A 13,786-nucleotide genomic window follows, 5' to 3' on the forward strand; every position below is an offset into this window, starting at 1 on the left:
AGTGGAGATGCTAACGGTGTAGCATCTCCTGTGGTGAATTCCTGTAAAGTGAAGGTTTTTGTTTTTCTTACATCCATCTTCCTCTCCAGATTCCTTCTCAATTTCCAAGGTATTTAGCATAAATGCAATATCTGAACTTCATTCATTTATTTGGCAGATTTGTGTGGACTGCCTTTTCTGAACCTATTTGGGTGCTAAGGACTGTATAGATTTGGGTTCTTAACATGGAAAACGTCTGTGCCTGTGTAGTGTTGGGTCCTACCTGGCCACACGCCAGGTTTTGGCTGTCAACATGGAGTGATGATGCCTAGGGTGTTTTGATGTGTACAGTCAGCCCAGCCTGGAGAACTGGGGGGAGCATTTCTTTTTTTTTTTTTTTTTTTTTCTTTTTTCTATTTTTGGTGAGACGGAGATTTACTCTTGTTGCCTAGGCTGGAGTACAATGGCACGATCTCAGCTCACTGCATCCTCCGCCTCCCAGGTTCAAGCGATTCTCCTGCCTCAGCCTCCCGAGTAGCTGGGATTACAGGCATGTGTCACCACGCTCGGCTAATTTTGTATTTTTAGTAGAGACGGGGTTTCACCGTGTTGCCCAGGCTGATCTTGAACTCCTGACCTCAGGTGATCCACCTGCCTCAGCCTCCCAAAGTGCTGGGATTACAGGTGTGAGCCACTGCGCCTGGCCGGGAGCATTTCAAATGATAGTTAGGACTTTCTTTTACCATCTTAATAGCTGAAGGGGGCCAAGAGTGTCCATGTTTGCTGCCCTCTGGCATCAAAATGAGGTCCTTTTCAGTAGTGCTGCATTTAAAAGAGCATTAACAATATGTTTTTAGAACTTAGCTTTTTGCATTGAGGATGCGCAGGTGGCTGAGACTAACTTCTTTGCAGATGACCATGGTTGAAAGTCAGCTATAGAGTTGCACAACCACGTAGTTGGGCTTCACATATAGAAGATGTTGTTATTTTTTGGTAACTCTGTCAGACTTTACCAACCTGGCACACAGTCTGGTTGGCACATAAACTTCACATTTGCTCTTCTCCACGGTGTGGGGTGGCTGTTTAAAGAGGGTGGATATTCATGCTAATCTTTGTGTAGCATAACATGTTACTGCAACTTGCTTTTTTTTTTTTTATCTGAAAGTTCAAGTAGATATCAGAAGGGAACTGTTTGTGGGTGCTAAGAAGGTTAAAATTACCATTTTGAACAGAAATGATATTTGGAAAAATAACTTCCCTTTTAGGAAGGTAAATCAGTCATTTATATGCTATTTGTTGAATTCCTAGGATATATGAATATCATGTCACATGCTGTGCTGGTACTTTCAAATATGATAGAAGCAAGTAGGAGAAAGAGTCCCTGCACTTAAGAAACTCATTGGGAACACATGGAATTAATTAGAAGCATAGACAGTTAACCAGCAATGTAAGGCCTAGATATGAGTCAGGGGGTGGTGCATGGGATGAGTGCTCTATGAGGTTGGAGAAGGATGAGATTGATTCTTCTTCTTGCTAAGGTGACTAGGTAGACCTTCAGTGAGGCCTTGAAGTATGAGCAGGATTCCAGGAGGTAAGAGAACAAGAAGAAAAGCCAGGAAGGAAATGAGAACGGAAGGGATTTTTACTTGGGCAGAATATTTTCATTGATGGGTACAGGAAACTAAGACTGGAATAGAAAATTGGAGTTGGATTGTGGAGCTCTGGAATGATGGCTTAAGGAGTTAGACCACATCCTATAGATCATAGAGGGCTGCTGAAATACTCTGATCAGAAGACAAAGGCAGCATGCTAGGGGATGTTAAGTGAGGACTCTGCAAAGGGGGTGGATGAGTTGTTGAAATTCTCTGTAATACCCTTCATGCCGAGTTCTCCCCTGTTGACTTATATGTTCTAGAGGATGGAGGTGGTTGACTGTAGGGTTTCCTTTCACTAGCAGAATGGAACCAGATATTGTAGGAGCCTAGCACATGGGTCTGTTACTAATATAGAGGACTGTTTCAATCTTGGAAAGTTTTCCTTTTGCCTTTGCCCCCATTGCAGATGGGGAGTGGGCAGGAATGAAGTTCAGAATCAAGGGCCCATCAGGGTCTGTATTGGTCCCTTGTCCCTCTCCTCCAGTCCATCCATGTTGGGATACTCAGGGCATGGATGGTGTTTCATCATAGCATTTATCATTTAGATGATATGTGACAAAATAAGGCAGGCATCAAAATTCATGTCCCTGTGATCTCTCTTTAATAGTGTCCTCCTGCTTTGGGGGTTATTAAGCTATCCTGAATTTGAGTAAACATTTTTGGATGGGGTGAGAAAGGGGCTGATAAAAGTGGTTAGTAAATAGACAGTTGGAAAGGAGAAGGGCCCGGGGCTCAGGAGATGAGCCAGGGAACAAGGAAAGCAGAGACGCTAATGACCCAGAGTGTCCTAGAGGGGAACGAACCTCTGTTAGAATTTCAAATGTCAGACTTTCTTTTCAGCTCCCCTCAGGTGTTTCCTCTTCTACTGAGAATTTTCTTCAGAGACAGGTGCTGGTCAAACAAGCTTTTGTTTGTGGCTGGTCACTTGGCACACAGTGTGGCTCTTTGTCATCCTGGATGATGAGGCAGCTATTTTAATGGCAGGCAGGGCAGCTGTGTGTTCACTGCCAAGAAATAAGGGCTTCTAGGAGACTTGGTGGCTCTAGGAACAAAGTTCCAGCGGCAGAAATTAGTTAGGAAGCAGAGTAGCACTGGGTTCCAAATGCTTCTACTATATGAATTTGGATATGTTGTGGGCAAAATGACATAAAAGAAATGGAATGAGAAATAGTGTAAGTGACTGACAAAGACCACATTGGCAGGTGGGCTAGTGTTGAATGGCTCTCACAGTGTGAATTTAGTTAGGTGTTTCCACTTTATTTTCCCCAAGCTCTAAAGCAACAGTTTAATTGGGGTCTAAGATCTCCTTTAGAAATGTTTTGACTACCTATTATTTAGAACACACAGAATTTTTTTTCTTTGAAGATAAATTTGTTTTGGGTATGGCTGGGCATGGTGGCTTATGCCTGTAACCCCAGCACTTTGGGAGGCCGAGGTGGGTGGATCACCTAAGGTCGGGAGTTTGAGACCAGCCTGACCGACATGGAGAAACCCCATCTCTACCAAAAATACAGAAATTAGCTGGGTATGGTGGTGCATGCCTGTAATCCCAGCTACTCGGGAGGCTGAGGCAGGAGAATCACTTGAACCCGGGAGGCGGAGGTTGCGGTGAGCCGAGATTACGCCATTGCACTCCAGCCCGGGCAACAGTGAAACTCCATCTCAAAAACAAAAAACAACAAACAAACAAACAAACAAAAATTGTTTTGGGTAGCAGTGGCTTTAGGCTGTTTTTGGATCTTTGGCTATTGATACTGATTTGAAATTTTTTGTTATTATTTTCATGTTAAGCAAAACTAGAAAGTTTTACCGAATTCCCCTGCAGTACAATAAGTATTTTCTTTCACTGGGGGAAGCAAACTATTTACAGCCATAACAGGGTTTCCAGTGAATTGTATAAGTAGTACTGACTTCTGTGTCAGCAAAAAATGAAACAAAAACTGATCATAGATGACATTACCGAAATGACAGTACCTACGTGTGTCCTTTCTTTCACATTTGCTGTAATCCTTTTATGGCATTGTCCTATTATCTCAAGTACTGTCATCTTTAAATGCTGTCAAATTGTAACTGGATTGCCAAGGACAGAGGAGAGGAACCAGAGAGGACACAGTGGCGATTCCCACTACACCAAAGAGACGGTCTTCTTCCCCCTCTCACAGTTTGAATTCTTGGAGACATTGTTCAGTTAAAATCATGACTCAGGTATCTTTTACAGGCTTTGATGAAATAGTCAGATTCACTCCTCACGTTCCTAGAAGGAAAGGAAGAAACACTCTTTGAACAGCCCGTGAGACAAACTCTTCCAGGATAATTTAGATGTTTCTATATAATGAGAATAAATTGTAAGTGTTACTGTGTTTTTAAAACCCAGGTCAAAAGTAATAGCACAGAGAGGGATCTATAAGCATTTAATATCTAATTGTTCATATATTGCTTCCCCAGGTTTAGATGAGGGCTCCATTCTAGAGTTGGGAAAACCAAGTCAGTAAACCTTTAGTGGCAGATGTTATCAGGGAGCTGGAGTTGCAGTACTTGCATTTTGTGTTTGTGCCAGCTGTCCATGTTCCTCTTCATATATTTAGACCAAATTCTTATCCAGATTTCCCATTAAAGTTTCATAAATTTCCAGTTTTCACCTTTCTGCAGCTTCCTTAGATAGAATGGTTGATGGGAAAATTATCGCATTAAAATTAAGCCTCTTGCTTTTTACATTCTGCTGCTCATAAATAAGGGAGTGGGAAATGGTTACTTTGAACACCCTCATTAAAGGCTGGTTTGGTTGCCAGAGAATAGGGCTAACTTAAGGGGGATCCACTAAGCCTTCTTTTTCATGCCTTTTTTTGTTTTGTTTTGTTCTGGATTTTATAAAGGCATCATTTAGTTTTCCCTTAATCTGAATCTGTATTCATTTTTTAATATCTAATGTTGATTAGTATGTTCTATTATTTATAGCCCTCCAGAAGGATCCCAAGGGAAGATAATCTTTCCATACAGATGACGAAAACGTAACTGCCCACTACACTGCTCCCCCTGCTGAATTTTCTTCTTCCACTCTCGGTGTGTGGCATTGTGGGGTGCAGACACCCGAAAGCCTGACTGGAGATGTAACATGGGCTCTGCTGACATTAGCATGAAGAGCTTGGCTAATCGACTTGCAAAGTATAGGTTAGGGAGTTTTATAGGATATCAAATTATCTTACTCTTTCATTGATTAAAGACAAAATATTACATTAAGTAGATCATTACATGGGTAAAAGGTTAGAACTTCACACACTTAGGGGTGTTGCACTATCCTTCCCCCTCCTGCCTTGTGGCAAATCACAGGTTGGAGGCAGGGAAACTCACTGTGCCTAGCGCTCCTAAATGCCTGAATAGCAACGTTAGACTTAAAGGAGGGGCATTTGCCTTCGCTTTGAATCTCCTGAGTCTTTTTTATTCTGATAGAATAGTAATCTTAAAATTAAATATTAATTTGTTCTGATTCCATTTCTGTTAGCAGGAAAAACGGTGAATACACGAAAGGGCGTGGGCTGAGCCATGGCCAGGTTTGAGAGACAGAGTGATTCGCAGTAGTCTTCCCAGGGTGTTGAGTGGGAACGTCTCCCTGGGAAGGGATGTGGTCATTCTCAGACTGTGGGTTCAGACTCTGTCACACCGTAATACCTCTGTCAACCATCTAATGCTATCAAGGCCTTCCTGAGAGAAGTTTCAGGCCCAATCCTGATGTTGAGTTGGCATGTTCACATGTCTGGTAATAATCTGCCAGCTAATCCATCATGCTGCTCATTTCTGTGCATTATTCATCTCAAAGCCAGAGGATCTCATGTCCACCACAGGGCTGTGGTCTGTGGACAGGGAAAATTTCAAGGCTTTTCTGGGCCTGATGTAGCCATTTTCTTTCAGTATTTAGATTGGTAGGTCTTTAGAAATTATCTCTCAAAATGTGTGTGTGTGTGCCTAAGTATAGTTTTCTTGAATTTCTCACTTCAGTACTTAACTACACATATGTGCAGAAAGTGAACTCTTAGAATTTGGCTATCCATTCTTTCTCATTGTGTGAGAAGGAGGCAAAGTTGCCAAATTGGAGGTGGGGCAAGGTGGGCCAGTAGAGCTGTGATTGGTGTCTCACTTTGATGTGTAGGAGAGAGAACAAATCACAAGTCATTCTCTGGAAAGGAGCCATGGTCCACCCACAGAACAAGGACCCTGAAATCCACAGTACCAGTCTCCCTAGGATGTCTTGCCTTTCAGCAGCTGTTCAGTCAAATCCATTTCAGAATGGAGAACAGCTTGTCACAGTTCTCTACTCTTGACCTGCTGATAGAACAAGGGGCTTGGAGATTTTGGGTAGATATGGAAATAGATCCCTAAACATACTAAAAAGATTTTTTTTGTATGTGTGGTGGGGGAGAGGAGAACCAGAGCAGAAGGTTGGAGAAAGAAAGTTGGGTAAGGAAACTAAAATGTGCAATCTCATTCCTCAGCCTTCTTGGTGAAAATGAGAATCAGATGCAGCAATGTATATTTCCAAGAGGTATCTGATGATGGGATCCATCTGGTGAAGGGCTGCTTCTGGGGGACCTGGAATTGCTGTGTGACCTTTGGGAAACACTTGCCTTCTCTGGGTTGAGCTCAGCCCGTAGTTCACAAGGGGCATTGCTGGTATTTATAGACTGTGTTTGACAGTCCCGAGTGAAAGGCAACTTCACTTCTCACCCCAGAATAGCAAGCGTTGTTTCTCATATCTAGGTTGCTGGGACAGCTTCCCAGGAACCTAATATTCAGCAGCTTCGTGACGTTGGATGAAGGGTTTTTCTTTTTAAATGAGTTGATTGGCTTTTGCCACTTTACACATTATTTTCCAGGTCTAGGTTTATTTTTCCCTTATAGGTAGAATCTAAAAGAGTATGGGGTCTGCCCTGGCTCACACCATTCTGTTTTTGCAGTTAGCTTAAAGGCATGGAGGACATTCCTGGGACTGGCGTCTGCTAGCCAAGAACCAAGATGACAGCAACATGGCCATAAAGGCATGGGCCCTTCTGGGTCTAGTAACCCACTGCAGCAGCAGCAGCAGCTGCTGCTGCTATCCTTGGCATTCTTGCTGGAGTGGCCTTGCTCCACCCTGCCTGGTCACTGTGCCGTTCAGTCTGGGCTATGGCCTCTCACCCCAACTCATCCCATTGCATTTCATAAGCCAGTAACTCCAAGGCCAGACTTCCATTACACTCTGGACGACTGTATTTGTTTGCAGGGACCTCAAGGAAGAAGGGGCCTGTTTAGGGAATTAGGCACTGGCCTGGTGAAAAGGTCAACTTGCGAAATTGTGGCTGCCAGGGATGCCTTTTTCTTCCAAGGCTATGCCTTGGTGGTGGTGGTGAGGGTGTACAAATCATTTTTATATTTCCTATTTTGATTTAAATATTTTTTTTTGTTTGTTTGTTTGGTTGGTTGGTTTTTTTTTTTTTTTTTTTTGCAAAGTCCTAAACAAGTGCCACAGAGGATTTATTTTTGGCTTGAACTTGATAAATTTGGAGCACACAAGTTTACACACATGGTCATGAACACACACCCCTTCTCCCATCTCCCCAGACCCCCAGCACATATATTCCATAATGAGGTATTCCTAAGTGAGAATTCCTATAATTTGAGGTTTTACACTGGAATGGTGATAAGGGCAGGAAACCTCAGCCCATATGCATTTTTGCTCGAGTGGTTAACCTTTCCTCTCTTTCTCCTTCTTTTTTTGCCCCCCTCCAAAGTCCCCCTTCTCTTAAGAAAAAACATGTGAGCCATGTTGGAAGTGCAGCCTTGACCTCAGCCTCACCAGGTGCGGCTGCTGACCGGTGCAAAAAAATAGGAAATATTATTTAAAAGGCAGGGAGGGGAGAGTTTCTGTTCCACAATCACTGCTGTTTCAGTGAAAAGCAACCCGGTTTATCTGTAAAACCTACTTCCCTTTCTGGTGAATGTGGCTGTTTTTGACAGCAGAGGACCCCAGTTGTTGAGGACTAAAGAGAGAGAAGATGAGAAAGAAGATGCTGGAAACAGAGGTTGGAGAAAGAGAGGCAAGGAAGTAGAAAGGAGGAAAAGGGGAAGAGAGGAGGCAGGGGGAGAGAGGGTTGGAATTCGAGCTATTTTCAGCTGAATGTGAGTGCAGATTTCATCAGGCTTCTGGGCTGCAGGGAAACTGACTGTGTGCGGACCTTGTGTGTAACTTCCTGTGAAGCAGCCGTGGTGACTGCATTTTCTGACACTGTCAGAGTCTGGACAACCCTGCCAGCTCCTAGAAGGGCAACCCAACAACTGTCACAGACGAAGCATCAAAAGCATGAGCTGTCGATAGTGACCTGCATTTGCAGAAAATCTGAGGGCTTTCTAATTAACAGAGGAGCTCTAAATTAGAGTAAAGCTGTTCGACAAGACCCCTCATATGCGGTAAGTGTCACAATGCAGATAATCATTACATCTAACAAGCTTCTGATTTTTAACAGAAGTTATGAGACCAACTCATTTATAATGGTTCAGTTTCAAAGGGGGAAAAAAAAGCAACCAAGAAAGAAAAAGAAGGAAAGAAAAAAAGGAGAAAAGGAAGAAAGAAAGAACAACCAGAAGAACAAAAATAGGAAAGAAAAATAAAAAGAAATCCTCCTTCTAGTGCTTTGGGCGAGTGCTTAGACCCAGTCCCAAATTCTTCCTTTGTTGCCTGCTGAAGCATCCAGATACCTCTTCTGTTTTAGATTTTCCTTACTGTAATCCAGGTCTGCTAATATGCCAACTCATTCATTTGATGTTTCCTGGAGACGAGCATCCTCTCTTGAGTTATTTCTGACAATTGCAGCATTCTACAGGGTCTGAGTTGTTGAACACAGTGCCCTAACTTAAATATTACAATCAAAACACATGACATAGACAGCAGTTGATTTGGGTTCTGCCTTGGACAGAGAAACAGATTGGGGCTGAAGGGACTGCAGCTATACCTGGGGACTTGCCTGAGATCACTTGGGACTTGCCTGGTCTCAAGTCTTCTGACCTTGGCCAGGGCTCTTTGCACTGGGCAGGGGAATTTGAGTCCCAGTTTGAGGCATCGATTTAAACCACATTTCAAAGGCCTGAGTGGAGCTGATTATTTGTGTGTCTTCTTTTCCTGTTCTTCCCCATGTCGAGACCATTTCTCTACCATGGGATATATATTAGAGGGGAAAAGGGCTGTAAACCCTGATTGTTGGCTAGCATTGTTGAGGAAGTGTAGCACTAAGGAGCAACACTTCTCTCGCCTGTGTTGATTCTCCTCCAACTACCCACACTGTCCTTGCAATTATTCATGGGAAATAATATAAATCACACTGCCTGATTCTTCTCAAACATCTTGCAAAGTAATCATGGGCTGAAGTGCAGGTTTTCTTGCAGTGCCTTTATCAGTAAATCAGATTTTGAGCATTTATCAACAAAAGTTAGACTTAAACATCATCATTTCTGTAATGTTTGAAAGAAAGATTTGTTTCAGTGGGGACTCTGCCAATCAATGATCTTCCAGCTTGACTCTGCTATCAATTATTGCTGCAATTATTTGTCTAGTTGGATATTTAAAATGTCATCAGAAAGAGATGATTACATATTCTAGAAAGCAAGGCACTGTATAATCACATGAACTGAATCCAGTTAAATGTAGTGTGGTACTAACCTGTCCTTCAAAATAGAATTCTTGAGCTACCACCGAAGCAGCAGTCTTCTGCCCTGTTTTCAGGAAGCTGATCTTAACCTTGGGATGCAGTGTGCTTTCAGGGTCGGGTGATACTTAATTATGGAGAACTTTCCAAGTCTGAAAATGGAATTGCTCCTTCACATACACGAGAAGTGCATTTTGGTTATCTCATTCATCTGCAAATCTATAAATAAGCCATCCCTCTATTATTCTTGCTTCCTGTGGATTTAAATGCCAAATCCTGATTTGTGGCAAAGTTGTCACATGCCCCTTTCCCACTCTGTATGCCTGGTGCCCAGGAACTAAGCAGTGGCAGTGGAAATTACAACTGTTTGGAAGCCAAGAAAAAAGCTCCATTTCTCACTTTTCTCCAGTTCCGGATATTCTCGGCTCTGCTCCATGTATCAGCCTCCTCCCCACACACCTCCTCCACTGCACACCCTCCTTCTGTCCGCTCCGTGAACAGGAAACAGAAATACAGCTCCAATTTTTTTTTTTTTTTTTTAATGGAGGAAGAGAAACCACAACCCGAACAAAAAACTCAAAAACTAAACTCCAACCAAACTGAACTCTCAAGATAGAATCATGAGAGATGCAAAATGTCCAAAATGTCCTAAGTGGATCAAACCACCTGCCCCTTAACAGGTCTGCCTCTCTTCCTGGGAGTCAGGAGTGACCTTGATGAACTGGATGTTAGGTCTGAAAATGACAAACAAGCCCTCCGCTGGGAAACATCAGTCCAACCCCCTTCTTTTGACAGCAGGACTAGAACAGACCAGAGGTTCCGGAGAACGTCTCTATACCTAGGTGGGTTTCCTGAGCTGGAGAATTTTCTGTGGGGCTGTTTGTGTGTTGAGGCTTTTCCCCATTCACTTTCCCAATTCACTTCCCAGAGAGCATGCTGAGCTCATTCCAGGACACTGTCATGGTCAAAAGGCTCTCCCACCATCACATAGAATGTACTAGGGTTCTGTTAGAAAATTAACCTCACTTGTGGAAAAAAAATGCCCTTAAAACACTGGAGCCCTGAGTTGTATGTGCTGGGGCATGTGGAGAAAAGAAAGATGTAGGGGGTGGAGCATAAAAAAAAAAAGGCAAAAAAATTCATGAGCCATGGAAATGGAGAAGAAACACTGTTTCTGCTGCAGTTACTCTTAGCCAGGGGCCAGCCGTGGACAGCAGTGTCACCTTGACCCCTGTCCTCCTTCACCTGCCAGCTTGTGGGCTGGGTGGCTTAAGTTCTAGCCCTAGGTGACCCTCTGACTCTTGAGAGCATGTGTATGTGCTTGCGGTGGGTGGGGTGTAGTGCGTTAAAGCCGCAAAGCAGAGGTGTGAAGGGCTTGGTGTAGGTCTTGGGAGACAGAGAGAAGGCCCTGGGTTCTGAATGTTTTTACTTTTCCTAGGATCCCTGCTTCATTTTTGTTTTCAAGGTGTTACTTGTTTCTCTCTTCTTGCCTTTCAGCATGTCCCAAGCAGAGATGGGTGGCTAGGTTTGGGAATGGGGTGCTGGGAGGGGAGGGGATATCCCATTCCAGGGCCCTTCCCAGTTTTGGGGCTGGGAAGCCTTAATCTCCTTGAGCACAGCAGGGCTTTGCCTTCTTTCTTCCCTGAGCTGTGGCCACCACTGGGCTGTACCAGGATCTAGTGCAACTTGGGTGACAAGGTGTGGGTGGCTGCAGGTGTTCCCCCTGCATCTGAGGCAGGGAGGCAGCTGGGGGCTTCCAGCCAGCCTGTAATGCCCCTCCCGGGCTAGCTTCCTAGCCTTATTTTAAAGCCCTTTTAGTGGAGCAAAAACTATTTAGAACTATGAGTTCAAAAATAGGATTATTCAAGCGGATGTACTTCACACTGTTCTTTCTCTTGGGACAGAGATGGGGGTGCAGGTAGGGGATGAGAATAGAGGAAAATGTGGAGGATTGCTAAAACAAATTGAGAGAGGAAGAAGAAAGGGACCCAGACTAGTAATTGAGACCAATTCATCAGAAGACTTAAGGAAATTTGACATCCACTGTAGCTCTTTTAACTGTGTAATTATACAGCATTTGGAAAGTGAATGATTAACCTGATTGTCCATAACAACCATTGAGTAAATACACTATTACAGATTGCCAAAATAGTACAGTGAAGCGATGGACCAGCAGCCACTTTCAAGGGGCTGTAATCCTCTCCTGGGTCAAGGCTGACCCAGAGGCTTCTTGCTTAGTGAATCATTTACTAGGGAAGGTTTCCCCTGGTCACTGCTGGCTCCATGGCCTGGTCCTTCCAGCCAGGTCATTTAGAATGGCTCTCCAACAGGAAGAAAAGTTCACTGCACAGCGCTTGAATCCTAAGTATTTATTGAGGGGGTCTTCTTTGCCCAGCATGGTGCTGGGCAGTCAGAGGCAGACCACTGAGTCTTGGTTCTTAGAAGCCTTGAACTTTTAGTTGGAGAACCAGTGGTAGATGCATGCTGATTACAGGGAGACCTGGATCCAGGAGAAATGGAGTGGAGAGCCAGGTTCAGAAGAGAGACATATCCTTTGCAGGCCTTTGTGTTATCTAGCCAGTGCCTTCATGTCCCCAGCTCCCTGGCCTCCAGCCCCTCCACCCCCACCTTCCCCCGCCCCTCGCTGTCCTTGGTGCAGAGCGGGGCAGTCATCTCAGTGGGGCCTCCTCCCGGGGAAGTCCACAGCTTGCTCCACACTGGAGGAGCCGCCAAAGTCAGCCAAGAGCCGCAGGCCATAAATGCAAAGTATGATTTAACAAAAGCAGCTTTTGAGTGAGAAAGCTGAGTGGAGTTGTCCCAACCTGTCAACTTCAGATTTCTTTCCTCCTCCCCATAAATCAAAAAACGGTTGGTGGAAGGGAGGGACAGAAGCGTTTCATTTTCAGATTTTGTAAGAAAATAAAATCAAATCAAAAGAACCTGTCCCACGCTGATACCTTACATGCCAGGTTTGAGCCTGAGGCAAATTTTTGTGGCCATGTAATAAGCCTCTTTAAAATGGTGACAGACCCTTGACTCTTTGCCTTGAATTACATTGATAAAAGACATTTTATTGCATTAGAGCTGGGGCAGGAGTACAGGACGGTTCTTGCCTGGTCGGCCTCTTTGAAACTGTGTCAGCCTGCCGTCCACACTCTCCACTGCCTGACAGGGTTTGAATGCGATGGCGGCTGAGATCTGTGGGCCGGTGACAGAGGGGGCTTTCTACCCAGCAGTAGAAGGTTGAGGCCCTAGAAGCAAAAGGATTTCAGCCTGAGGGGCTTGTTAAGGGAGAGTTATTCTTTCCTGTTCCTAGTAGACCCAAGAGAGCTTGACATTGGTGGCCTCTGGTCAGCCTCATGGTTGGGACTGCGTGGAAATGCTAGACCTGAGAGACCTCATTTTCCAAGCAGTCTTAGAGAGACTCAAAACAAAAAATGGTCCCTGGGTCCCACTGTGGTGTGTGGCCCCTGTGCCCGCAGAGGCCAGGTGTCCATAGGCTGAGTCCCCACGTGGACCTGCTAGGTGTGTAGAAAGGAGTTGAAGATGTTGTGCTGTTGGTTGGAGGAGCTTGGAGGTGTCTGGGAACATTGGATGTTACTCATATGGAATCAGCAGAATTAGTAGACCCAAGAACAGACGGCAGTGCCCCACCCCATGGCTGGACTGAGGCTGCTCCAATGATGGCAGGTTGTATATGTTGGCGTCTCCGATTTGCTCAGAGAACTCTTTCCAGATTGGTCAGTGGTATAAATGAAGGATTAGGAAATTGGGTAAAAAGCCAGGGAGGAGGGGGAAAAAAAAAAACACACGTCAAAGCCAAGGCCTGTGTTTTGTTCTGTGGGACTTTGCCAGAGAGATGAGGACTGAGGCCGGAGCTGGGCTGCTGTGTGCCTGGGAGGCGGGAAGGTGCTGAGGCACTGCAGAGAAGCAGCTGCAGCATGCCCTGGGCAGAGGCCTGTTTTCTGAAAGAAGGACTTGCTGTCATGGGAGGAGGCCTGGCCTCGCAGCACCAGAGCGCTCCTTCATTCAGCCTCACCTCAGGCGAGAGGGCAGCCTAGTTTTGTTCCTGAAGAAATGTTAGAGCCTGACCTGCTAGACCATTTTTTTTTTGGTAGAGCTTTGAAACCTTAAATTAGTTCTCATAATTTCTGAGGAGCTCTGTGTTAACCATAGGACATAATAGGTTTTAATTCTGGAGAATGGCCAGTTCTGGTTCTCAGAATCTCTTGGCCAAGACTGTCACAGAGTATTAGGCCTGTGAAGTGCCTTCCACACTTCCCCTGAAGTCCACACACCACTCACTCAGTAGTGCCAGAAAGGCAAGTGAGGAGATTGCCTGAAAGGGGCTGTAAGACCAGTGTCCAGATGACACATTTCTGCCGCGGCCCTGAGGTGGCGGTGGGAGGGGGTTCGTCAGGAGGTGGGCAGGGTTCTGAAGCCCAGCCCTGTCCTCCCTGTCCACAGCAGGACACTTGTGAG

At 44.8% G+C, this 13,786-nt stretch overlaps 1 protein-coding gene across 19 annotated transcripts in view; it reads left to right on the forward strand.

The window, feature by feature from the left end:
* Positions 1 to 13,786, forward strand: part of BCL11A (BCL11 transcription factor A) — a 103,199-nt gene that overhangs the window by 62,753 nt on the left and 26,660 nt on the right. The window lies entirely within an intron of this gene.

This window comes from Pongo abelii, chromosome 12 (genome assembly GCF_028885655.2).
Source record: "Pongo abelii isolate AG06213 chromosome 12, NHGRI_mPonAbe1-v2.0_pri, whole genome shotgun sequence".
Lineage (NCBI taxonomy): Eukaryota > Metazoa > Chordata > Mammalia > Primates > Hominidae > Pongo > Pongo abelii.